The sequence below is a fragment of the Manis pentadactyla genome, chromosome 6, assembly GCF_030020395.1.
Source record: "Manis pentadactyla isolate mManPen7 chromosome 6, mManPen7.hap1, whole genome shotgun sequence".
NCBI classification, from domain to species: domain Eukaryota; kingdom Metazoa; phylum Chordata; class Mammalia; order Pholidota; family Manidae; genus Manis; species Manis pentadactyla.
Genome location: NC_080024.1, coordinates 41,842,868 through 41,867,419, shown reverse-complemented (window position 1 = coordinate 41,867,419; position 24,552 = coordinate 41,842,868). Strand labels below are relative to the sequence as shown.

General features: G+C 35.3%; 1 protein-coding gene and 1 pseudogene across 2 annotated transcripts in view; both read left to right on the top strand.

Moving 5' to 3' along the window:
- LOC130684081 (general transcription factor 3C polypeptide 3-like) overlaps positions 1–20,313 on the top strand; it is a 37,492-nt pseudogene extending 17,179 nt beyond the window's left edge.
- Positions 20,314–21,467: 1,154 nt separating this feature from the next.
- LOC130678870 (GPI inositol-deacylase-like) overlaps positions 21,468–24,552 on the top strand; it is a 116,254-nt gene continuing 113,169 nt past the window's right edge. Inside the window, exon 1 of one of the 2 annotated variants that reach the window (XM_057503737.1) lies at positions 21,468–21,713. The gene's annotated coding sequence lies outside the window, so the exon portion shown is untranslated. The remainder of the gene's footprint in view (positions 21,714–24,552) is intronic. The other variant, XM_057503738.1, reaches the window with a different exon arrangement.

Here is a 24,552-nt window from a genome sequence, read left to right as displayed (position 1 = left end):
AGAGCCATGGGTGTGCATAAATTGGAAGATGTGCTGGGAGTATGTGGGATGTGTCAATGTGATTCTCTTTGTAAAATAAGAAGTACGGTCATCATAGAGAGTAAGGATGGGAGAGTTTTAGAGGTTTGACGGGAGAGGGGAAGATGTGAAATAGTCGTCCAGGTCCTTGGGACCCTGCTACCCCACAGACGGTCAGCATTTGATCACGTGCGAATGGGTCACAAATGTAGAAAATTTGGCCCTGCCCCAGCTCTACTGGATCAGAATATGCTTTTTTTACAAGATCCTAGTTACTCTGTATGCACATTCAAGTTTGAAAAGTACTGGACTAAACACCTAGTAAGATTTCTGGTCAGCATGATGGGCGCACTTGAGGCTAGTGAGTCCAGTCAGCATGGTCAGCTTGACAGGTGGTGGTGGAGAGTAGGCATATTTGTATTAACTTGGTTGGGGGTTTATCAGATTAATAAAGGGAGAGAAGGGCAAGAGAACTGAGATGTGCACGGGAGGAATTACAGTGTTGGACCCTGGAGGAGGAGGCACGTGAGGACAGGAAGGGCACAGAGGCAGTGAGAGAAAAGGTGGCAGGATCAGTGCTCTGTCGAGCCCAATGAGATAGAAGAGTTGTGTGTGTTGGGTTACAGAGGCCTGAGGTGGGATGATAGGAGGCAGCTTCTGGAGAGTGAGAGGCTTGACACTGAGACGTTGTTACACTGACATAGCACGGCTTTCTCTAGACTGAATGTGGTGATGATTTTAAAGAAGAGTTTTTTCTCTTCCCAAATTTTAAGAAAATGAAAATCATAGTTAATAGAGGGCCTAGCAAGGAATGAGTTTTATAACGTAATTCTATGATCTGAATTAAGTACTCATCCGGTTTGCCATTTATTTTTTTAGGAGTTACTATGAAGCCAATGATGTTCCCTCGGCTATTAACGTAATTGAAGAAGCTTTCTCAAAACACCAGGCCCTTGTCTCCATGGAGGATGTTAACATAGCAGCTGAGCTGTACATTTCTAACAAACAATATGACAGAGCTTTGGAGGTAGGAACACGTAATGAGTTTCTTCACTAGATTTTGATGTGTTTCTCTATTCTAGAAATTCCTACAAATTGACTATTCTTTATTTTAGTTATATATGTAAAATAACTTGTACACTAAAGTATATATTGAAGTCTGTATGGAAACAGATTTCTAGATTCTATAGTAATTCCATATGCAATGTAAAGTGTAGTTATCATATGATAAAGTTTTTGCCATTATCACAGGTGCCAAATGTATCTGTATTTCTGGGTAGCAGGACTTAGCAGCCGGACTAACTATGATTCAGTTCCTAGGCTGTTGGGAAAAGTACGTTGGTTTGGTGCAGAGGAATTATATCCTTAAGCATTAATGTGATATAAGATATGATATAAAAATGTTAACTATCTTTTGCACTGTGTAAAGGTTTTTTAAACATACCTATTGTATCATTTCCTTTTTCCTCTTCTTTTAGGTAATTACGGATTTTTCTGGAATCGTGCTGGAAAAGAAAACTGCAGAAGAAGGCGCTCCAGAAGAGAATAAAGGTTGTTGTATGAGTGTGCATTTTCTGCCATATTCTGCATATGAAAGTCTATATAATTTTGAAATCTATAACGTTCTTATAACATTTTCCCAAGAAGCATTTTTCCTCACAAAGATTTCATTACATTTTCCATGATTATTACATTTTCTCATAGGAAAATAATTTTTAAAAATTTGTTTTCAGTCCTCAGTTTCTCAGTACATCCATTTGAATACAGTATTTCTCATTGACCCAGGCTCTCTTAGTGATATGTGAAAAAGGAATGGATTAGTGAGCAGCTTATCAGAAACCTTTAAATGTAAAGCAATTTACTTTTCAAAATGATCTTAGAATGCTGTCATTGAAAAAATTCTACTTTGAAGTTAAACATTCCCATAAAAAGTAGAAATTAATATTATCCTACATTGTTTGAACATTTAAATGTATAATTAGGCATCTGGTTGGAAAGTCACACCTGAAGTGTAGCTTGCAGTGTTTCTTTCAGCTCATTCCCCCATCCCAGCTCTTTTCTGTCCCATTAACCTGTTCTATGAAAATACTAACAGGCAAGACCCTAAGTGAGGTTCAACAAATTGATCTTCTTTATGAGCAGAGTAGATATCCCTGGTCATGCAAGGAGGTTCCTGTGTTGTACCTTCCACCTTGACCCAGTGAGGCTTTGGTGGTGCTGGGGAAGCAGGGGAGGCATTTGGTACTGAGCCCTGCCTGCTTCAAAATAGCTGCCTCCCTACCCTGTCATAAGACCTAAAGATTCCATCATCATATAATCCTTTGGGTTAAGGCATAATTACTTGAAAAAAGAACCCTTTTATTTAGATGATCTGTCCTAATGGAAAGTAGTAATCCATTTACATAAATCCATTTGTGCTAATTTGTAGAGAACCAAGCCCAAGTTAAGGGACAAATCAATACTGAAGTGAAAACTTGTCGGGAAATAAAAAGACCAGTTATGTCAAAGTTTCCTGTAAGTGCCTCCGGTAGGTGTGTGTGTAATATACAGATGAGTATGACATTTTCTCTCCTCAAGGAAGTGAGGAGAATGTGGGTTCAAATGAAATGTATACAATTAAATTATATAAGGAACCGTGTGATAATTTCCATAGTAAAACTGGCATTTTGGGAAACTAGAGGAGGGTGATAGAAAAGATCAGAGGATATTTCTAGAAGTATATTTTAAGCAGACACCCATGGGAAGTGCCTTTCAGACTGAGGTCACAGGGTGTGGGATCACTGCTTGGTATGGACAGGACCAGATAGGGTGCTTTTTTAGAGTGATTCAGGTAGTAGAGTGACTAGAGTAAGGAGTAGGGATTGTAATGCTGTCAGGAATAGGAATTGTAATGCTATCACAGCATGAATTAGGGCATCTGAAGGGCTCTGCCAGTTTTGATACTTTTATTGTACATGGCCTAGGCTAGAGCCAAGTTCCAGTTAAGTTGTTATTTTGCAGCCATAATTTCTGTTTAAGATCTTTCTTCAAAAAAATTATATTCATGTTGAAAATTGTTCTTTCCATTGTTTTGGAAAATATGAAAGAAATACAGAGCTGTGTTTAAGTTTTAATTGTAGATATGATTATTCATTTTGTTTAATACATTTTACTGTATTTCATTGATCCATCCTTCCTTCTTCCCTCTTTTTTTTTACTTTTTTAATGAGTCACTATACCTGAAATCAGGGAACATCTTAAATCAATGACATGTCATAGTTGAACTAGTGGTGTTTTTCTTTCTTAGTATATAAAGTAATGGTGCATCTGAAATCTGTGGCATCTTAGAGTTGGTGAAATAACTTCAAAGAAAAAGATATGCCCAGAAGACTAGGAGATTAAAACACTTCCAAAGTGAGCAAAGATGATTGTTTTTTATATGCATTAAAAAAAATAACATTTATTGATGGAGTAATTGAGGTTCACATTTTTTGATTCTTGTAAATGTGAATGACCTAATGAGAGTTCAGGAGAATAAAGTGTCGGTGACAAAATATAAGCTTTTTAAAAGAAACTGCTGTTAAATGTTACTACAGTATTATTTCAGCTGTTAGGGCTGTAAGTAATATATACCATATTCTTTAGCACTGTCAAGTTGTCATTAAAGTGCCTGAATACTTAGTCTCAATCTCTTGCACCTATCTGATTAAACTGGTAATAGTTTGTGGATTGCCACAGGTCCCAGACTATACCCTTTGAGTAGCACTGCCCTATAGGATTTATAAAGTGCCTTCTTGACCTGAATTCTACCTAGTGTGATAATGTGAGTGTGACCTCCACTTTCTTTTTGTTTGAATTTGTCTGCTCTATCTTTGTCCTTTTATTTTCAGCCTTCCTGACTTACATGATTTTAGCATGTGTCTTATTTTCAACATAAAATTGAGTTTTACTTTGTGATTATTTCTGAAATCAAACTGTTGATTTACACATTGTACACACTGTATCTCTAATTGGTATACCATAGCTACTGGCTACAGAAGAAATATGCTATGGATATAGCCTTAAGTCACTTAGACTAGGCCTATCCCCATGGAACTTATGGTCTAGTGTGAGTAAATTTACATATGGGACTCTTACTGAGCAGAATAAGTTTCTTAAGCTGGTTTTCTGGTACTAGTTACTGTTTTGGAGTAAGGGATACAAAGTCGCTTAAGTAAACTTGTCCATGTCTTATTCTTGGTAATTTTATTCAGTACTATAATTTATATGACAAGTTCTATAAAACAGATGAAACTTACTTCATTTTAACATAATTTAAAATTTATTCTACCATTTCAGATGAATCTCTGATAATCCTCTATGCTTCAGCTTTTTCTGATATGGAAGCTTATTTGGAATTTATTAGACTTTTCAAAATATAAAATACTTTAAATGCAGATAAAAATCCCTTTGATTAATTTCCCAGTGCTTTAAAAATTGTTTTGCTGTAATTAAGTTTTAGAAAACAGCACAGTATTATTTTATCCCTTTCTCATCCTCTTTGTAGTGAAGACTAAAAAGATGCTTTTGAATTCAAGAAGGAAAAAAGAGAGCTCAGATATCCTTATTTGTCATTTTTGGCTTTTTAGTTGTCTGTAGTTTTGATAGGAGGTGTGGGAGTTCATGTAGGTTTCGGGTAAGTGGATAAGATATTCAGAAAGGATTAGGAAGGGTACTTGGTACCAAAGGACAGACTGAAGGAGGGATAAGAATCTAGTAGCAGAGTTGGCCAAACTTTGAATTGATTATAGAAACACTTCCTTTGAGTGAAGTAAATGTGCTCTCACATAGAAGGTAGTTTGCTTCATTTGCCCCACATTCTAAGCTCTCACACGTGGGAACTGCCTTTTATCTGTCTAACCCATAGCTAATGAGAATGTTACCTGCACTATCCCTGATGGCGTACCGATAGACATCACAGTGAAGCTGATGGTCTGCCTTGTACATCTCAATATCCTCGAACCACTTAATGTAAGTAACATTCAGATCAAATCCACGTTATTTTTTGTAGATGACAAGAAATTATAAATTGACCCTAGACTTCACATTTCTTAATAATCAGGAAGTCACCATAAGCATCAAATTATTTTTGTGTGAATAAAAGTGTTTTGGAACTTTAAATTATAGTAATTTGTTTTTCTTTCAAAATGAGAAAAATAAGAGTATATGATTAGGCCTTTTAAACAATTGGTAATTTCTTACAGCTATTCTCTTTTGCTAACTTTTTGCTAAGTATTTCATTGAATAAAAAATGTATTGAGCATTTACTTTGCAGACCTTAGGAGAAGGTATTGAATAAATAGAGAAATCCCTGCTCTAATTATTCTTTTGTTCTAATGGGATTAATAGGTAATAAATAAAATAAATACATTAAATATAGGATGTCAGTTGGTGATAAGTGCTCTGAGAAAAATCAAACAGGGGAAAAGAATAGAAAATATTGGGGATGGGAGGAGTTGCAATTTTAAATAGGTTGGGTTAAGAAAGGCCTCCTTGAGAATGTGACATTTAAATAATGACATAAAGGAAGTGAGGCAGTAAGCTGTGTAGCTACAGGAAAGAACAGCTTCCCTGAAACATCAGCAAACACAGAGGCCCTGAGGCCTGGGTATGTTTGACCTGCTAGAGGAGGAGCCTGGCAAATCAGTGGCCTTAGCTGCTGCTATACCTGCCTTCTAACAGGCTTTCAAAAGTTGAATGAGTGAATGATAGCAGTATGAGTTCTTTTTAATAAAGATACAGAAATGAGTAGGAAAAAAGGACAGTTTAAAGCAATTTTTATTAAGCTTTGCTCCTTTTATGCTTGCCTCAGATGACTGATATTTAAGTTAAAAAGACAAATACATATAGATGTGCATAGTTGTAATGAATGTTTGACTTCAGGCTTTTGTTTTGCATCCTAGCCTCTCCTGACAACACTAGTGGAACAGAATCCTGAAGATATGGGAGACCTCTATCTAGATGTTGCTGAGGCTTTTCTGGATGTTGGTGAATATAATTCTGCACTTCCTCTCCTCAGTGCATTGGTTTGCTCTGAAAGATACAACCTTGCAGTAGTTTGGCTTCGGCATGCAGGTAATACTTTTTTGTGGGAGGAAGAAGTTTTAATAACATAAGCAGGCAAGAACTTACTTTCCAAAGATGCAGTGATTGTTAGAGAATATTAATGTCTTAGTGAAAGTATTTCTGATTGCAGAGCAGTTTTTTGAAAGTCAGTGTTTTAACTTGTCATGCCACTGAGTGATGCCCCCCTCACTAGTGGTTTGGAGGAATGATTCACTTAATGGCACCAACTGAAGTAGAGGCACTAACATGTCCCTGTTCAAAATACCTTAAATACCTTTTACCTGTGTTAACGAAAGGGTTTTGTTCATAGTAATAGATTGTCAGACTTGGAGTACAATCTGATATTTGAAGAGTTTTACAGGTTTATATTTAATATGTCATTTTGGGGAAAAATTTGATGTATTCTCAATGTTCTTTGAGCTGAAAATATGCTCAGGATTGGGTTTTATGTACCATTTTACTGGAAATCCACATTAATCTGCAATAAATCATTTAGAATAGAAATATAGCTTAAGAAAAATAACCGAATTTCTTAATGAAATGTATGAAAGCCAAAAATATTCTAATAGGATTTCATATTGCATTAACATAAAAGATACATTGAAATTTGAACAGTCTTTGTTTAAAATACTGCATTATGGCAGAAAGTTCTAATTGTTCTTAAAATATTACATCATGGAAAAAGTTCTATAACTAGAAAAGCATTGATTGACATTTTAGGGTATTTTGAAACATAACACAGATATGAAATAGCAAAGAGCACTTAATGATTAAAATGACACTTTTCTGTTTAGGTGGGTGAATATGAATGCAAATGTAAGACCATCATTAAAAGTTTTGTTATTTGTGTATTTGAATTTTAAGACATGAGCAGGGAGTTGAGTTTTTATCACCTTCCTAAGTCTATGATAATTGAAACTGCTCCTGTTGCTAATAGTAGATACTTGACACATACTCCTTAATTATGATCATGATTCTGATAAGTGATGTTTCCGTTGTGAGCCTGTGTAGCTTTGCAGTGAGTGGAAGGTTAAAACTTCAGAGTTATCTAAAAATCATAAATTTGGGATTGGTACATCAGAAAGATAATTAAAGGAATTAATGCCTGTGGTATAATAACAAAATATCTTTAAAAGTGAAAAATGAAAAATGCAGTCATGATGATCCATCCATATTTAGTAGTCTTCCTTTATTATCAAAGTTTAACCGAAGGGTAATTTAGTAGAAGTCTGAAAAATTTGAGATTTACGAAAGCAAAAGTCCCATTTTATGAGATAATCATGGTGAAAAAGGAAAGAGGTGAAAGGGCTTCAGTTACTGTTGTGGCCATCAGGGTGGGAAGAAGAAATGCTGACAGGGATTCGTTTTCAAGTTCTAAGGAGAGGACTTAATAATTGATTGGCATAAGATTTGAGGAATAGCGCCCAGTAACTTTGCTTCTGAGAACTTGTCCTGAGAAAATCATTGAGTGAGGTGAGAGGTGGTAGTTTATATTGGTGGTCACAAAACTCTGGAGCCTGGCAGGTAACAAAAATGAGTAAAATGCACGAGTGGGAAGGCTCTAGGGCAGGGAGCTGGGTAACCCCGTCTAAAGAATACTGTGTTCCTCAGCATAGGCTGATGTGCCATGTGGGAATGGGGCACCCACTGCACCAACCCCAGATTTTTCAAAAGAATCCAGAAACTCAGATTTCATAAAAATGCTGATTTTTAAAAATGTAGACAACTCACTGTTTTTTATAGCACTATGGCCTAACAAAACATATCTGAGGGTTAAACTGGTCTGCCAGTTTTTAAACCTGAAGATGTTTACTGTGGTGTTATTTATTAGAGTAAAAGTTCAGAAATAACTTAAATGTCAAGTAATATGGTTCAGTAAATAATCAATTTGATTGAATATTATAACCATTCAAAAGGCCGATGAAGACATGGGAAAATGTTGAAAGCATAATGCCAAGTGAGTAAAGCAGAACCCCAAATTGTATGTGTATACTGATTACGTCCTTGTAAGCAGTTTGGGTTTAGAGAAATCAATAGATTGATTAATCAATAGAGATTAGAAGGGATAGTTTTTTTGAGGTACTAGAAATATGCATATATTTAGTTCTTGTTATAACTTTTTTATATTGCTATACTATATTTCTTTAAAAACGGAGGAATAATTTTTGGCCTGCTTCCAAATCTGTAGTTCATATTTATGCTTTAACACATTTTAGAATGTTTAAAGGCCTTAGGCTATATGGAGCGAGCTGCCGAAAGCTATGAGAAAGTGGTTGATCTGGCCCCCCTCCATTTGGATGCAAGAATTTCACTTTCCACACTTCAGCAGCAGCTGTGCCGCCCTGAGAAAGCCCTGGAGGCTCTGGAACCAATGTATGATCCAGACACGTTAGCACAAGATGCAAATGCTGCACAGCAGGTAGGCCATGTAACAGAAAGAAGTTTTCATTGGTGGGCTGCATTGTAGAACTTTCTTCTCAGTAGAGGATTTCTCTACATGTTATATCCAAAACTTTTATTTTAGTGTATTAAATGGTTTTGAATCATTTTAGTCACTTATTAGACACTGTAAATTACAGTTTCTAGAATATCATGTGTTAATTCCTGTGAAAGATCATAAAACAAATATACTTAAGGTTTGATTTCTAAGACAGAACTTCTCTATGCAAACAAAACAACCTGCAGCAAAGGCATCTTGTCACACTCATTGTCATGTGCTTATTTATTTAGGAACTCAAGTTACTGCTTCATCGTTCTACTCTGTTGTTTTCACAAGGCAAAATGTATGGTTATGTGGATACCTTACTTACCATGTTAGCCATGCTTTTAAAGGTGGTAATGATCTTTCTTTATATTAACATTATTGGCTTTTTAAATGTTTAGAATTTGCTTAAATATAGAATATAGCTATTTTATAACCATTTTATTCTACTAAATAAACTTTTTAAAGTGAAAGTCAGATATAGACAAAAGACTTAAAGATTTACGGTATGTAATTGAAAGTTCTAATGAAAATGTAAACTTGACTACAGATTAACTGAAATAAAATCTATACTAGTACGTATTTAGAAAAGTGAGAACCATGATTTTATCAGTCATTAGCCCTGTAGACACTACTATGTGCCAAAATTGTTCACCTTGCAGAAATGTTTTCCAGATATGACATCCTTTTTAAGCCTTTTTAAGTCCAGCTTTTTTCAGGTAAGTTGTTGTGTGTGTGTGTGTGTGTGTGTGTGTGCGCGTGTTAAAGTTAAAGTGAATTGCCTTCTTCTTCTCTACTAAGGTAAGTAGTATGATCCAAATTTCTTTGGTAAGAAAAAAACAGTCTCTTCATTTCTTTTAGGTATTTAAATACACAGTAATTTGGTCTTTTTTTTTCCTTATTAAAGAAGCTTTCAGGCATACCTGTGGAACTTATGGCATATAGATTTTCTTTAAAAAATTGTGTGACTAAAAACTATCTCAAGTTTATCATCTTTAATTCAGGTAGCAATGAATAGAGCCCAAGTCTGTTTGATATCCAGTTCCAAATCTGGAGAGAGGCATCTCTACCTTATTAAAGTGTCAAGAGACAAAATATCAGACAGCAATGAACAAGAGACAGCAAATTGTGATGCCAAAGGTAATTACTTTGATTTGCTTTATTAGATAGAAGTGGCTGAGTTGAAAAAGACTCCTGAAGTTACACCTGACAGTAATCTAATTGAAAATATACGCTTTTCAAATTAAATGAAATTTTCTAATCTAAATCCCTCAAGTGTAATAAACTCATTTGGTGTTTAACAAAAAGGCTACATGTAAATCATTTAATTTTTATAAGTTAAAAACATCTGCTTTTATCTTTCTGTGAAAAAAACTAAACATGAGTTTTAATTTGGCTTTTTAAGAAGAAAATGTATCCTAAATTTATGAAGATTAGATGACTGTACAAATCACTCTACTTGTCCAGTTATTTCAATTACATATATTTTATTCTTTGTCATATTAATTTTTGACAATGTAGCAATGGTCATATAAACTCTGAAAATAAGTTGCTTTGGCCCAGTCTCAAGTAATGTGAGTTTAAAAGGCATCTGTTTTTAGCTGGAAAAAACATTAAGTATGTTAGCGTGAGGTTATTACTCAGAGAACTGGAAAACATCTAGGTTATAAACTGGAGATACCAAAAATTATTTCATTGTTAATTAATTCAGCAGACATTTATTAAGTCATTGTTACAAGCATGGCAGTGTGCAATGGGCAGGGTTTTAGAATCCAGAAGAGCTGAATCTCTATAAGCACAATGTTAAAACATAAGTAAGGTGTTTCAGGGAGAAGACTCAGGAAAGGAATGCGCTTTGGCCTCCCATAACCTGGCTCTGATTGCCGCAGAGCCCTGCCGTCTGTCCAGTTCACTCTTTCTGGGCTTATCCTAATAGCTTCTTCCTCTATGGCATGTATTTGGTACTATGTTTCTGTAAGTTATATTTTTCTTTACATTTGATCCTGTTTTCTCTTTCAGTATTTTCTCTTCTCAGGTCCGTTGTTGGTTTTACTCAGGCTCATAGGGTTCTGTTGTTTTGTTAAGGTGGGTGTCCCCTCATACTCATGTACTAGCATAGGATAAGCAAAGCCTCCTTAGGTTACATACATTTTTGTACTCTGATTTTTTCACAGACATTTTCTCATCTTGCTCTGTTCTCCTTATAGCTATTCTATGTAAGGAATGTGAATATTCCATTGGATAGCAGTTCCATAATTTATTTAATCATACCCTTCTTTTTTGATATATGGTTGATTGTGATAATTTTATAAATAATATGGTAGTGAGCATCTTCATGCCTATAGATTTATACATACTTTTGATGAATTGTTTAGGATAGATTCTCAGAAGGAGAATACTGGGTCAAGCTAGAAATGTTTTATGGCTTTTGATATTTCTCAAGGGTATGAAAGGGAGGCTTCTTACAGATAAGGAAGAGAAGATAGTTAAAGGAAAAGAGAAATTTTGAAGCAGATAAAAGAAAAGGAAGATTATAAAAAGATCAAGAACAATCTGAATTTCAAAGTATGAATTTGAAATCTTTGCTGAGCAAGCCCTTGAATGCCTTTTATGTGCAGACTCCTGTATTTGATCTCAGTCTTGAAGTGCACACTCATTCTGCCCTGAAGGACCATATGTCTTAGCTTGCACTGAGAAACACAAGTGAGGTAACTGGACTTTGTAGAGAACAGATTAGAAGTGAGAATTACCTGGAATTGTAGATTGGCAGAGTGTATGGAGGTGGTGTTGATGGAGTGGAAACAAGCAACTTCCCCCTCTGGTCATTGTCAGAAGAATGTTGGCAAAAATTCAGGTCTATAGGACCATGGTTATTCAATTTAACCTTAGACTCAATCATGTGAATTCTTCTTTTTAATACTATAGTATTTGGAAACACAGTGACCTAACTGATTTTCACTGGTCCCATTTTAGCAATATTTGCCGGACTCACGAGTGTCTTGACAAAAGATGACTGGTGGAACCTTCTGTTGAAGGCTATATACTCCTTATGTGACCTATCCCGATTTCAGGAGGCTGAGTTACTTGTGGATTCTTCTTTGGAATATTATTCATTTTATGATGACAGGCAAAAACGCAAAGAGCTGTAATACTTTGGTCTCTCTGCAGCAATTCTGGACAAAAATTTCAGAAAGGCATACAACTATATAAGATAATTTTTCCAATAACGTAGTTTAATTAATTCTTTGATAGAGTATGTATATTTATTTTTACTTAGTCTCTCATGCTCCAGAACTAATAAGCTATTTTATTTTAACTGCTCTTGCTTACTGGTTAGTTGAGGCCATTGGTGCATGCCCTCTCATATGCTTAACCTCTTGTGTCTCAGTCTACCCATTTAAAATGGCCATCATAACACTACCACCTCATGGGATTATTATGAACCTTTTAACAATGCCTGGCATGCATTATTGTTAGTTATTACTCAGTATTCATTGTACTGCAGCTATAGTGGGTCAGCAGAGAACATATGAAACCAACCACCTGATTCTGTTTTTTGGCTTGAATGTTTTGTTGAAAAGTAGAAATAAGATGTAGAAATAATTAACTAAAGCAGTATTATCTGGAAAAAATCATTCACCATTTAAGTGGTTTTGCTTAACTACATTGAAACAATCTGTTTTTCCTTGTTGGGGGATGCTACGTTTCAGTGTTGGTAGGACAGCCCCGAAAAGGGTTTCATTCTTAGAAATCAGGAAGTTCTTTTCCATCATATTTTTACCATCATCCTCTTTCTGCAATCTTAGGATAATGTTCATGGAAAATGTCAATAAACCCCAGCTCTGGAACATTTTCAATCAAGTTACCATGCACTCCCAAGATGTATGCCATCATCGCTTCTGTCTCCGTTTAATGCTGAAAACCCCAGAAAATCATGCCCTGTGTGTCTTAAATGGACATAATGCATTCGTATCTGGTAGTTTTAAGCATGCGCTTGGTAAGTGCCCTGGCACATGACTTTGTCAATTGTGGGAAGCCTAGTGGTTAAGAGCCAGGCCTCTGGAGTGGAACTGCCTGGATGGAAATAGCAGCTCCTTCATGGCAAGTTCCTCTACTTCCCTTTGCCTCTGTTTCTTTATCTCTGAAGTAGAGATAATAATTGGACCTACCTTGTGGATTTTTTGAAGATTAAATGATAAGTACTTAAAACAATGCCTGGCACATAGAGTAAGTGGCTGTAAGTATTAGCAAAAATGATAATTAATATTAGTATTTATTTTTCTTATGAAGCTTTGGTTTCAAAAGGCTGAAATGGCCTTATAATTCATTGTAAAGGTCAATAATACTTCCTACTTAGGCATGTTTGTTTTAAAAATAATTTTCATTAATTATGGAATCTTTGCTACCTGATTTTAATTTGCTGTAGTACAAAAAAGGATTTAAGATTTGTTGATAGTTCATCCCCTACTAGACAAGTCTCTATATCAACATTTATTTACATGATACTTACTTATTCTAATTAAACTCAGGCAAAATTAATCACATAAAAGAATTACTGTAATAAAGAATCAGAAGCAAATAAATAGAAAAATACCTAACCAAATGTTAAACTTATAATGAAGCTCATTTCTCCTGCCTAAAAGCTAGTTGACTTATGAATAAACAGGGATTTTGGCTACTTAATACTTTAATGTTTCTGTATGGCTGGTGTTTTTATAATTGTTGAGCTAGTAACCTTGAATATCCAATGTTGAAACTTGCCTCCACTGTGTGTACTTTCTGGAGTTGTTGGTTTAATAAGAAAATACAAAATAGAGATTTATTTTATTTTCCTATGTTTAGAAACTCTTACAGAAGGTAAAAATAGAAAGTCCAAATGGCAGTCTAGCATTGGTGCTGCTAAAGATATTCTGTGGTGCTGTTCTTCTGGCATTAGGAGCTGGAAGAAATAGAAGTTTTTATCTGTGTGTGATAAATTGTGGATTATTCCTTGAGAAGAAAAATTTGCTTAAAATTCCCTTCATATGGTGAGGCTTTTAACATGAGACAGTTGTGTAGAATAGCATACATGGAACTCTATCCATGAAGCCATAGAATACATGGAATTCACAAAACCCAAAGTTCTTAATTTGTTATTGGATTCATTTATCTTTTTTCAGGAAAAACAAAGTAGTTGCTACATTAAGGAAAACAAATCCCAATCTAAAAAACCGAACCTGAACTATTTTCCTTTTTCTCACCTCCAGGACCTATGACATTTGAGTTTATAAGACAAATTAAGTAATTTTACAAATGAATTCACGAGAAGAAACATCCCCTCACTGATTTTCAACTAGATTTAAGATCATTACATTAATGATTGCAATTCATAAATTTTTTATTTTTTAAGTGTTGCACTACATGGAAATGTCTAGCTGTGCCTAAAAAAACGTTAATTTTAGTTTCTCTTGATCTTCGTGGTCAGGGTACATTTATGAGTAAATCCTTCTAATTTGTTACATGTTATACATTATTTTAAAATTCAAAGTAATATGCATTTGGTTGATATTTTAGAATGTACACCTTGCATATGTTAAAAACAGTAATCTTTGTTTAGCCTTAAAATATATTTGAATAAGTGTTTGAAGAAATAAAGAAATATGTTCTTGTCATAACAGCTGACATCATTGTTCATTTTTCAGGACAGTATGTGCAAGCCTTTCGCACCCATCCCCACAAACCTCTCTATAGCCTCTGTATAGGCCTAACCTTTATTCACATGGCATCTCAGAAGTATGTATTAAGAAGACATGCTCTAATTGTGCAGGTAATTAGTTTGGATTTCTCATTGCTTAATTTTATATTTTCAAAAAATGAATATTCTTCATGCTTTTATTATTCTGCTTCAACAGTAATACTTACTTAGTATATGTGTTGGGATTCCCCATACCTATCCCTGTGTTCAGCAGTCATGGACTCAACATCTAGTGGTACTCCTCTCTAAGACTTAGACATAGACATATAGAAGGGTGCACTGCCAGATCACATGGGGAGAAGACACAGGCAGAATCTGGAGAAATTCAGTGCAGGCTTCCTCATACTCTGGAGCCCCTAAGACATCCAGCCTGATAGGTCCTCAAAATTGATTTAAATTATTTAAAAAAGATATAATAATATGTATCTACAATAACGTGTGAATATGTGACTATGTGCCTGTTTCCTTACCTCATCACTAACACATTGCTCTTTTAAAGTTTTCTTGATTCTTACAGAAATTTGAAAATTAGCTTTTTTGTTTTCTTATTTACCTTTGTATAGATGGTTTCCTCTTCATTAAGAGTATAAACTGAGAGACCAGAGATCAGAGACCTTGTCTGCCTTGTTCACCACTGTATCTTCAACACTTTTGTTTTTAGGATTTCAGTTTTTATGTTCATTTGTTTGATGCATGTATAGATAGGTTTTTTTTTTTAAGTAGTTTGGGAAGGAAAGAGCATGTTGGCTTGAATGAAGTAGGTGATTTAGTAAAGGATTTTTTTTTTTTGCTTTTTAATGTAACATGGTTAAAAGAAAACCTAAATTAAAATGCTCATTATAGTTAAAACTGGGTATTTGAGTTCATTATAATATTCTCTTTTGTGTATTCAAAAATTTCCAACATAAAAAGTAAAAAACAATTTTCCTTTACTTGGGTATTTATTTGTAATATTTGTCCACCTCTTCCTCTAAGCTTTTTAATGGGTCCTTTTGCTATATGCAGTTTATAGGTTTATTTTTAAATTAAACTATGTATTGAGTACTCACTATGCCAGGAACTAGGGATATAGCAGTGAGCGAGTACACAGACAGAATTACTTAACCCTTGTGAAGCTTATATTCTGATAAATATTAATAGGACGGTTTTATGGCTTAACTCCTATTAATTAGTTAAAATATGTAGTTTTTTTAGCCTGATAGGACAAAAATTTATTGTACTTCAAAGTAATTTGAAAGCTAGATTTCAAATTACTTTTATGGTTAAAGAGCAGTTTTTAAATGGTTGGGGGGAGATGAAACTATAAGTGATGGGTAGATGGAAATTTGCTGTACTAATCTTTCTACTTTTGTGGATGTTAAACATTTTCCATTAAGAAAACTTCTGAAAATCAAGTTTTATTATAAATATCATGATTCTTAAATTGTTCTAATTATTCATCAGTTTATTCATGCTACAGGACTATAATTAGTGTTCCTTCTCTTTACTTTTAGAAAAAAGTAATTCCATATGTTTTACTGTCTTTCCTACCTTTATGTCATACTGTAAGAGTAAAAGCTTTCATGTTGTCTCCTATCTCTATTTAACATTTATAAAAAGTGTACTCAGGCCCATTAGTGATTAATTAATGTGATAAAAAATGTTTGAAATTTAACATAGTTACATAGTGCATAGTAAAAAGCACCCTTTTCTTATCCATTAAAATATTGGTTTTTGTGGTCATATTTTTGTAGTTTGTCCATTTGATGATTCACATTACCTAAAATGTAAAGTAAAAAGTAAAGTGGCTGCCCATAGTACCTAGTTTTTTAATCACTAAATATTTGAATAGTCTTTCAGTTGTCAAGGAGATTACCCTCATAAATTTGTTAAAAAATTCTTAAAATGCAGCCAGCCAGCAGCTCCTACAAGTTCTTTTGGGTTGCAAGAATTCAACTAGGATTACTCTTCCCTCTTTCTGAGAATTTGATATATAGATTTGTCCTTTTTAAGTATGATGATTTCATATTTCTCTGAGGTTAATAGTTTATCTGCTTTATTTAATAGAACCATGGTTTTCAGTGGAGTAGAAGTCATATTCACATATACACAAATGGGTTCTTTTATTATGCAGAAAGTATGATTTATTGAACATAATTATTTTATTAATAAAAGCATTAATTCTAAAGAATTCGTTAATTTTTATTTATTTATGAGGGAAAATTTATGACCATTATACATAGATCATGCAGGGAATAATTGCAGTTTATATTCTATACTCAAAAATTAGCTGGTTTACTCTCAATTCTCAGATAATATATTTACTTAATTACATAGGACACTTGCACCTTTGCAGTTTGTAACTTTCTGTGGTTGATAAAAACTGAAGCTGCATTAAAGGGGAACGTGAATACGGAAGGAGACAAAGAGGCAAGCTTTTTGGATGCTGTGACACAAGGAGCAGCGTTGTTATAGCTGTGCTCTATACTAATCCATGAAGGAGTCAGAAGCTTTCAGGGGAAAAAAATCAAGTGTTTTGGACTAAGACATTATTAAGGTCCTTAGAGGTAAATTATAAAATAAATTATAAAAGATACTATTCACCCAGAAAGACTAGGTATTATTCAAGTGTGTTTGCTCCTGAGAATAAACCTTTCTAAATTAACATTATAAGGGCTTGAATTTTATACTTTGCTCAAGCTTTTAGACACCAACACATTCACTGGCCTCTAATGCCACAAAAGCCAGCTTGAAACCATAAAAAACAAATCCTGAGGCTTATAGATTACGGATCTTTGACAGCTACTTGTAACATTTGGCCTTCTTTTCTGTGAATATTTTTGTCCTTAGCTTTAAAAAAATCTTTCCTTCCACTTTCAGAAGAGCTCTTGACTACACTGTGATCTGACACTGTAATCCTGGCCTGTGTTCTTTAGGGTGGGGTTGTGTCTCTTTTTCTAATAGTTGTGTCCTGCACAGAGCGCATCTCGCACATCCTGTGGTCCAATACATACTTGTCAAATGAGTGAAATACTGAATTAGCTTTTTCTTTTTGGCAGGGCTTTTCCTTTCTTAATCGTTACCTCGGTCTGCGTGGGCCTTGTCAGGAATCATTCTACAATTTGGGCCGTGGCCTTCACCAACTAGGGCTGATCCACCTTGCAATCCACTATTATCAGAAAGCCCTGGAGCTGCCTCCACTTGCGGCAGAGGTATGGTATGATTGCCTTTAAAAACCAAGGAGTCACTGCATGTCGTCAATAGATAAGTGCGCTTAGCTCAGTGTTGCGGTCCAGTGAAATAAATTGTGTATTAAAATAGATTTTTCCTTTATTGAATGCATTTATGTTCAGCAACAAGTAGATCTTTGACATCTTGGCCTTGTGACCTAGTCAGCAACCATGTGGACATATATGACTTGTGGTTAGTAATATTTCGGCTTTCCCAAGATAGACCCGGTGGTTCTGCAGGTTTCAGCTGGTAGACACGGGGCCTCTATTACTCCAAAATGAGTAATAGAGTCATTGCTCATTTCCAAGCCAAAACTAGCTAACATATTTCTCTGTAAAAATGAAAGACCAATATTAATGTAGTTTTCTTTGTTTTAAGATAAGATAGGGTAAAGTGTTGCCAATACTGTGATAATTTCTGTCTAAAATCTAATTTTTAATTTCTGAAGAAAAGTATTATCTTCACTGTTAATTTCTTTACATTGCACTCATAATCCCCACATTCCCTCACAACTGTTTTCTAATTGCCCTTGTTCAACTTTGGTTATTAAGCAAATGAATACATACTTTTAGTTATGCTGATGAAATATATACACTTCTGTGTTCTTTTCTTCATAAGTAGCTTTACGTATTGCTCCTTAAGCTTCCTAGGTAGCAGTTTTTCACTGTTGGCAGATGTTTTCAGGTGACTTCAAAATTTTGTATTGGCAATATTAGAAACATAGATCTAATGTACTCCATTGAGTCCATGCTTTGTTACTTAAGTAGAAATAAAGGTAATAACACCCCTAAGGTAATCATTTTAATCAATTTGCTGTATGCCCATGTAGACCTATCCTTTATATGCCTTTCTGTTATATAGTACAGTATTTTCCCCATCTTGTTGTTCGTGTGTATTTATTTGTGTTTTTATTTACTTACAATTAATTTTTTTTAACTAATTCAGAAGTTTCACATTTTTTATGAAGTCAAATCTATTAGTCTTTCCCTTTGTGTTTTCTACTTTTGCTATTACACTTAGAAGGGCCTTTCCTACCCAACATTTTATTATTATTTTATTCAACCATATTTTTTTTCTTTTAAATGGTTTCATTTTTTTACTGTTAATCCTTACTTCATCTGAAGTTTATTCTGCTATGGCTTGTGGGTGAGACTTTTTCTTTAACTTATTGGTTAGACATTTTAACATATTTGATGATACAGTTCTATAATGATTAACTGAATGAGCATTATCTGATAAAAATTTAGATCTGAGGTATATACATAGTTTTATACTTTTTTTTGTATTGTGGATTTTAATAGTTTTTTGAACACTTACACTTAAAAAATTGTCCTGGGTGCCAGTTTAAATAGAACTCATTTGTGTATTTTTCCCCCTAGGGTATAGAAGTTGACCAGTTAGATTTACGAAGAGATATTGCCTACAATTTATCTCTCATTTATCAGAGCAGCGGGAATATTGGAATGGCTCAAAAACTTTTGTATACCTATTGCTCTATATAATGCACCTCATCTGAGAAAGGAGTACTAGGTAGCTACTGTGCATGGACCAATATTTTATGTCTCAGGGCTTATTAACCCTGAAATGGAAATGAAAATTTCAGAATTATCTATTGTATATTTCATTTTTAATGTGTAAATATGATCTTTTGGTAGATATGTAAAATTATCATTCCTACAAGAATTTGTATATTGTTCTGTCATTCTCCTTTAGCATTTTTTTAGTGAAATTGTCCTCAGAGAGGTGAAATGGATAATATTAGCCTTTAAGCCAGCTTAGAGTTGAAGACACTTAATTTTTACTGTATGAATAAAAAAATTTATTCATCTGTGCATTTCATACCATGTATGAAACACCTACTATGTACCAGGCAGTGTAATAGGTGTTTAGAATACAGTAGTAAGACAGATGTGGCTTCTAATACAATTTTTTAAGCACAGAACTTGAGCATACATTCATTTGAAAGGCATGTTTGCTACATACATTGTCACTGCCGAGAGTTGTCCATCTCTTAGTGCCCTGTGACTATTGCACGGGCAGGTTTTCAAATATATCGTAAAGGTTGTTTGTTAGAGGAGAAACAAATTGGGACTCTTTCTGATGTCAACAATTATGTAATTCACTTAGTTACTAACAAAATTATTTAAAATGGTTATGTGTTAGGAAGGCAAATAAGTGGTTGATCTTCCAGTTTTCACCTGCATGTGTCTCAGCTACATAGATTGAGATCTGAGAGGCTGGGCTTAATTCAAAGCATCCTGCTCTGAGGCACATTTTAAAAATGCATTACCTGGTGGCTTTCTGACAAAAAAATGGAAAAATGAGGCCTATGTTCAAGAATGTGACCTGGTTTCCATTTCAAGATTACTGGGAATGTAGGAAGACAAGGAAATTATATATATGGAACAAAGTGTTGCTGATAAAGTAAAAATACAATTAAAAACCTTCTACTTGTCTCAAATAGTTTATATTCTTGAATCTAAGGTAATAGTACTTTTTAGTTTAATAGCAGGTTTTTAGAGTTTCTATTCAATGGGAAAATAATTGCTATAATAAGTGTGCATGTGGATTGCAAGACCCAGTCCTCTTGTGGGAGGAAAAAAAGTGTGAGACTTCAGCTTAAAGAAGTACAATGAGGGCTTTTTATGGTTTCTTACTACTGTTTATACTGTACATATAACTTTGTAGTTGAAAAGCAAAATTTATATATAATAAGTAAATGTGTCATGTACTCTGTGTATATGTATATATATAATTTAAATACATTTTATTTTTATAATTGAAATTGATTGTCCACTTGCTTATACATGTTTTATTTCATGCCATTTGCAGGTAATGATAAAGCTAACCAGAGAGTGATAAGATGTATTCGTGTATTAGAATCCTGTGGAACTGAGTGTTCTGTGTTCAAATATTCTCTCTTGAATTAAATTCACTGGGCTGTCTCCAGTGTCTGCTCAATCTTGGAGGAAACAATACATCTCTCTAGCAGGCATCTAAAAAAAGGTTTATATTCCATGAATTTGTTTAGTATTTAAAATCATAGCTACCATTTGCTGAGTGTTTACTGTACAGTGCCAGACACTTTAAATATATTATCTGTGATTCTCTCAGAGAATCACCTGCAAGATAGGTGGTGCTGTTCTTATCATCCCCATTTTATATATGAGATATTAAATAGCATGTTGAAGATGATTAGCAAGATCCTTCTTTCTCAGATCTCTTTCTTCATAGGAACATACTTGCTCCAGCTTAGAGTAACAGCATCAAATTTGTGCATAAGTTTATTTTAGAAAGAAAAAGGAGACTGACAGTTATTTTTTCTATCCTCCAGGACTTCAGCCTATTAAAAGCACCTGTGGAAAACATATTTGGGGATGTCTTTTTAAAAGTTGAATTCACTTTCTTATCTACCATACTTACTCCAGCCATGGGATCCTGACAGCCACTTTATACAGTGAGGTTTTTTTCTACTGGTCTTAGTTGATTCAGCAGGGAGTCTGCTCCTGAACCAAACTGGGCCAATTAGGAGTTTCATCTCCCTCTTTCCCTGGGAATTTAAATTGAAAAAGAGCTTTTTGTGGGGCTGGAACTTGAGAGATATAAGAACATTTTTTTTTGCTGTTCCCTTGGGCCAACTAGCAGTTAACCCATTCCATTGAGAAAGAAAAATAAAGCCTATGCATTAAGAGAAGCAGAGATGAGAGATGGAGAGAGTCCCTGGGGCCCCAAAGATTTCCCAGTTTTCTAGTCCCCTCTTTCTAAATCTGTGCTCTTACTCTTACCCTAAAGCTGGGTTCTTTCTGTAAGATATTCCTGATTCTACAACAAATATCACTTTGTACTAGCTTGACCTTTTTGTGTTATTTGCACTCAAAAAAAGTTCTGAGCCATTATCATTCCACCTTAACTTTCATTTTATTATTCATGCTTTTTAGCTATTTTCACAAAAAGAAATGTGACAGCAGACGATGTCCCAGAATTATAAGTAGTGTCATGAAGTCTAATCCACAATAAAAGGATTCTGAAAACTTCAGAGCAGTAGACTGTGCCTAGTGTCTGGTGGTATAAAGTTAGCAGTAAGACCATAAAATTGATACCTGTGCTTCTGATGGCTGTTCACATGTAAGAAGCATAATATCCCGACCAAGGTAAAACATGGAAAAGGAGGAGTTAATGCCCAAGGTAGGTGAGGATATTCTATAATATATAAATGAGTTCTATCTCATATAAATGAGGGTCTGTAGTCCCCAAACCAGTTGCTGTTTTGTTAAGAAACTGCAAATTGTAGTTTTTGAGTTATTCTAAAGAAGCAAATGATCAAATGAACTGAAGTTTTTAAGTGGTCAAAAGGTGGGTTCCATAAATCAGTTGGGCATGATATTGAATCTGACATGATTCTAGTCAATTTGTGTGCCTGTAGGAAAAATGATGTTCTTTAGGAGATATCCTTTTCTTTGGAAAGGGACTTGGTGGCCCCGGGGAGTACTATAGTTTCAGTGTGTCTGGATCTCAGCAAAGTATTGAGGACGCCTGTTGTGATAAGCTTGTGGACTGAATGGAGAAGAGTGGTTGGTTGATCATCAACTGGTAGATGGACTAAACCCGAAGAATGCATGTTGTTAGACTGATGCCAACTGGAGAGAAATCACAAATGGTAAAGTACCAAATGATATTCTTTAACATCAGCATCTTAGATGAAGATAGTAAGAGGCTGTCAAACTTAAAAGTGAGAAAACTAGAAATTATGTTAAAGAGTCAAGAATGAAAACCAAGTGAATTGCAAGTCACACTTTTGGGGGAAAAATGCCCTTAGGTTCAAGGACACCATTTAAAACATACAGATTGTGAATACCAGTAGCTCACTGAAAATTCTGTGGAGATTGTAGCTAACAACAAGCTCAATATGAATTGACGGTTATGTTTTTATTAAATGAAATGTAATATTAGGTAACTAATGAAAACAGTGGAGTTTCCTTCACTCTGATCAGAACCCATGGAGATAAATTCCAGAAAATGACAAATAAGAAAGTGACTGCTCTTAAAAAATATGGAGTCCTTTAAAAAGAAATCAAGATGCTCAGCCTAAAATACAGACAACTTAAATATAGTTTTTTTCAATGGAGGATCTGACAGTGATTATTATGAACAATGCCTAGCCCAAAATAAATGACATCTTCCTTTTTTTCTAATCTAGCTCAAAAGATGTATTCTAATTTTGTCCCTTGTTTATCATCTGAACAATCATTGGCAATTGGCATTTTCTGCCTCGCATTAACATCTTTTGGGATGGTGTCTAGTTCAAATTTCCTCTTTTTCTGGAAATGGCTACCAATAAAGACCAAGCCCTGCTAATTGAAGTAGACCCAAGCAGGGCCAATCATATTCTTTATCTTCCTGGTATTTTGAAGCTTAGCCTGGAGAGAGGATGAAATTTCGTATGAAATTCTTTGGAACTAAGTTACCTGGAGAGTACCTCGGGGTACTTGGAACACACCTTCCTTCACAAAGGAGATCACTATCCTTCTAGTAGTTTCTCTTTCTTAAATAAGCTAGCATGCCATTGGGTTTTCCAGGAAGCAGGTGTTGAGTACAATAAGCTTATTGTTGAGAAACACTTACGAGGAAAAGAGCAGAGCAGAGCAGCCTTGGCAGGCAGAGCCATCAGACTGATGCAGACATGACATGGTCTGCCAGCCCAGCGGGGAGCAAAGGAGCAAAGGCTGCCCATTGGAGGAGGCCCGTGACAGCAGGCATGGGTAGGCCCTTGTATTCCGACCTTGCTCAATCACTGCGTGGATGTCGCCAGAGAAGAGCATGACACTGGTTATCCCCACTGCAGTGGCTGGCCAAGGGCCTCCCCAAGAAGAACCTGACCTGGTGCACATGCTGCGACACGGCTTGAAGGTGCAAAAGGCTGAAGACAGTCAACTAACCACACCTGTGGGCAGCAGGGATGCCAGGAAGGGTTCCAGAACAAAGAAGCCAAAACCCACAAACAAGCTAAATGAAAAATATAAACTCAAGACCAAAGAGAATAGGAGAGGAGATAAAGGCAGCTCCAAACAACATTAGAAACTGAAAAGCAAACAGGAAATTGGTAACTAACTTAATAAACCACAGAAAAATGAAAGGAGAGTGCCTACAGGAGGTGGTGAGGAAGCAGCCAGAAGTCAGCTGATTCAAGTCCTGAGGGCCTCGTGCATTAGAGACATTAGGTATCTCCAAAGACAGGTGAGACAGGGCTAAAAAGGTGGAGCAGTTGCTAGTCTGTTAAGAAGCAGTAAGCTCCTCTTAGTTACCCTTGGAGCAGGTTATCACTTCACCCCAACTCCACAGGACACTGGTGGGCTCTCCCCTGGAGCTGTTGTATCAGGATCTCTGGAGTCAGTAATGCCAGGCGTAGCTGAAGGCAGAGCGTTACACTGAAAGCAGGGGATTAAATGAAAGTCTTTGCAATGAAGAGTGATCTCAGCCTCTTCAATTTATCTCCCAGAAAACTGGCAGCCAAGTTAATATCCTCCAAGCAGGGGATTAGAAGGCTCTTCTCTGCCTTTCTTCCTGCCCAAGAAAAAAAGACTATAGATACTAAGAGTCTGGGGGTCCCCAAGAAAACAGACTGACCTGGCTAGTCAAAGATGTTTGCTTGATTATAAATAACCCAGGGGGGAGGATCAAACTCCTGCAATGATGATGTTACCTGTAGTAGATGGCAGTACATTTCTATAAGAATTGTACTTCATCGTTTCATTGTTTTACTACAGTTATGCCAGCTTCAGCATTTGCAATATAAGCTTACTTTTATCATTTGGAGAGAAAAAAATTTCTGAACCCCCCTCCGTGCTTGTGCAATCATACCCAAAAGCTGTGTCCTTTGCACTGCTCCCCATCACCACGGGTAAGACAGCTGGAGCGCTCATGCGTTTGTCCCGCCCATTTTTCAGCCTTGACCAAAAAAACTGTCTTACAGACATCAAGGTAACCACATTATGCACAGAAAATCTCTAATCATACCTAAGATCAT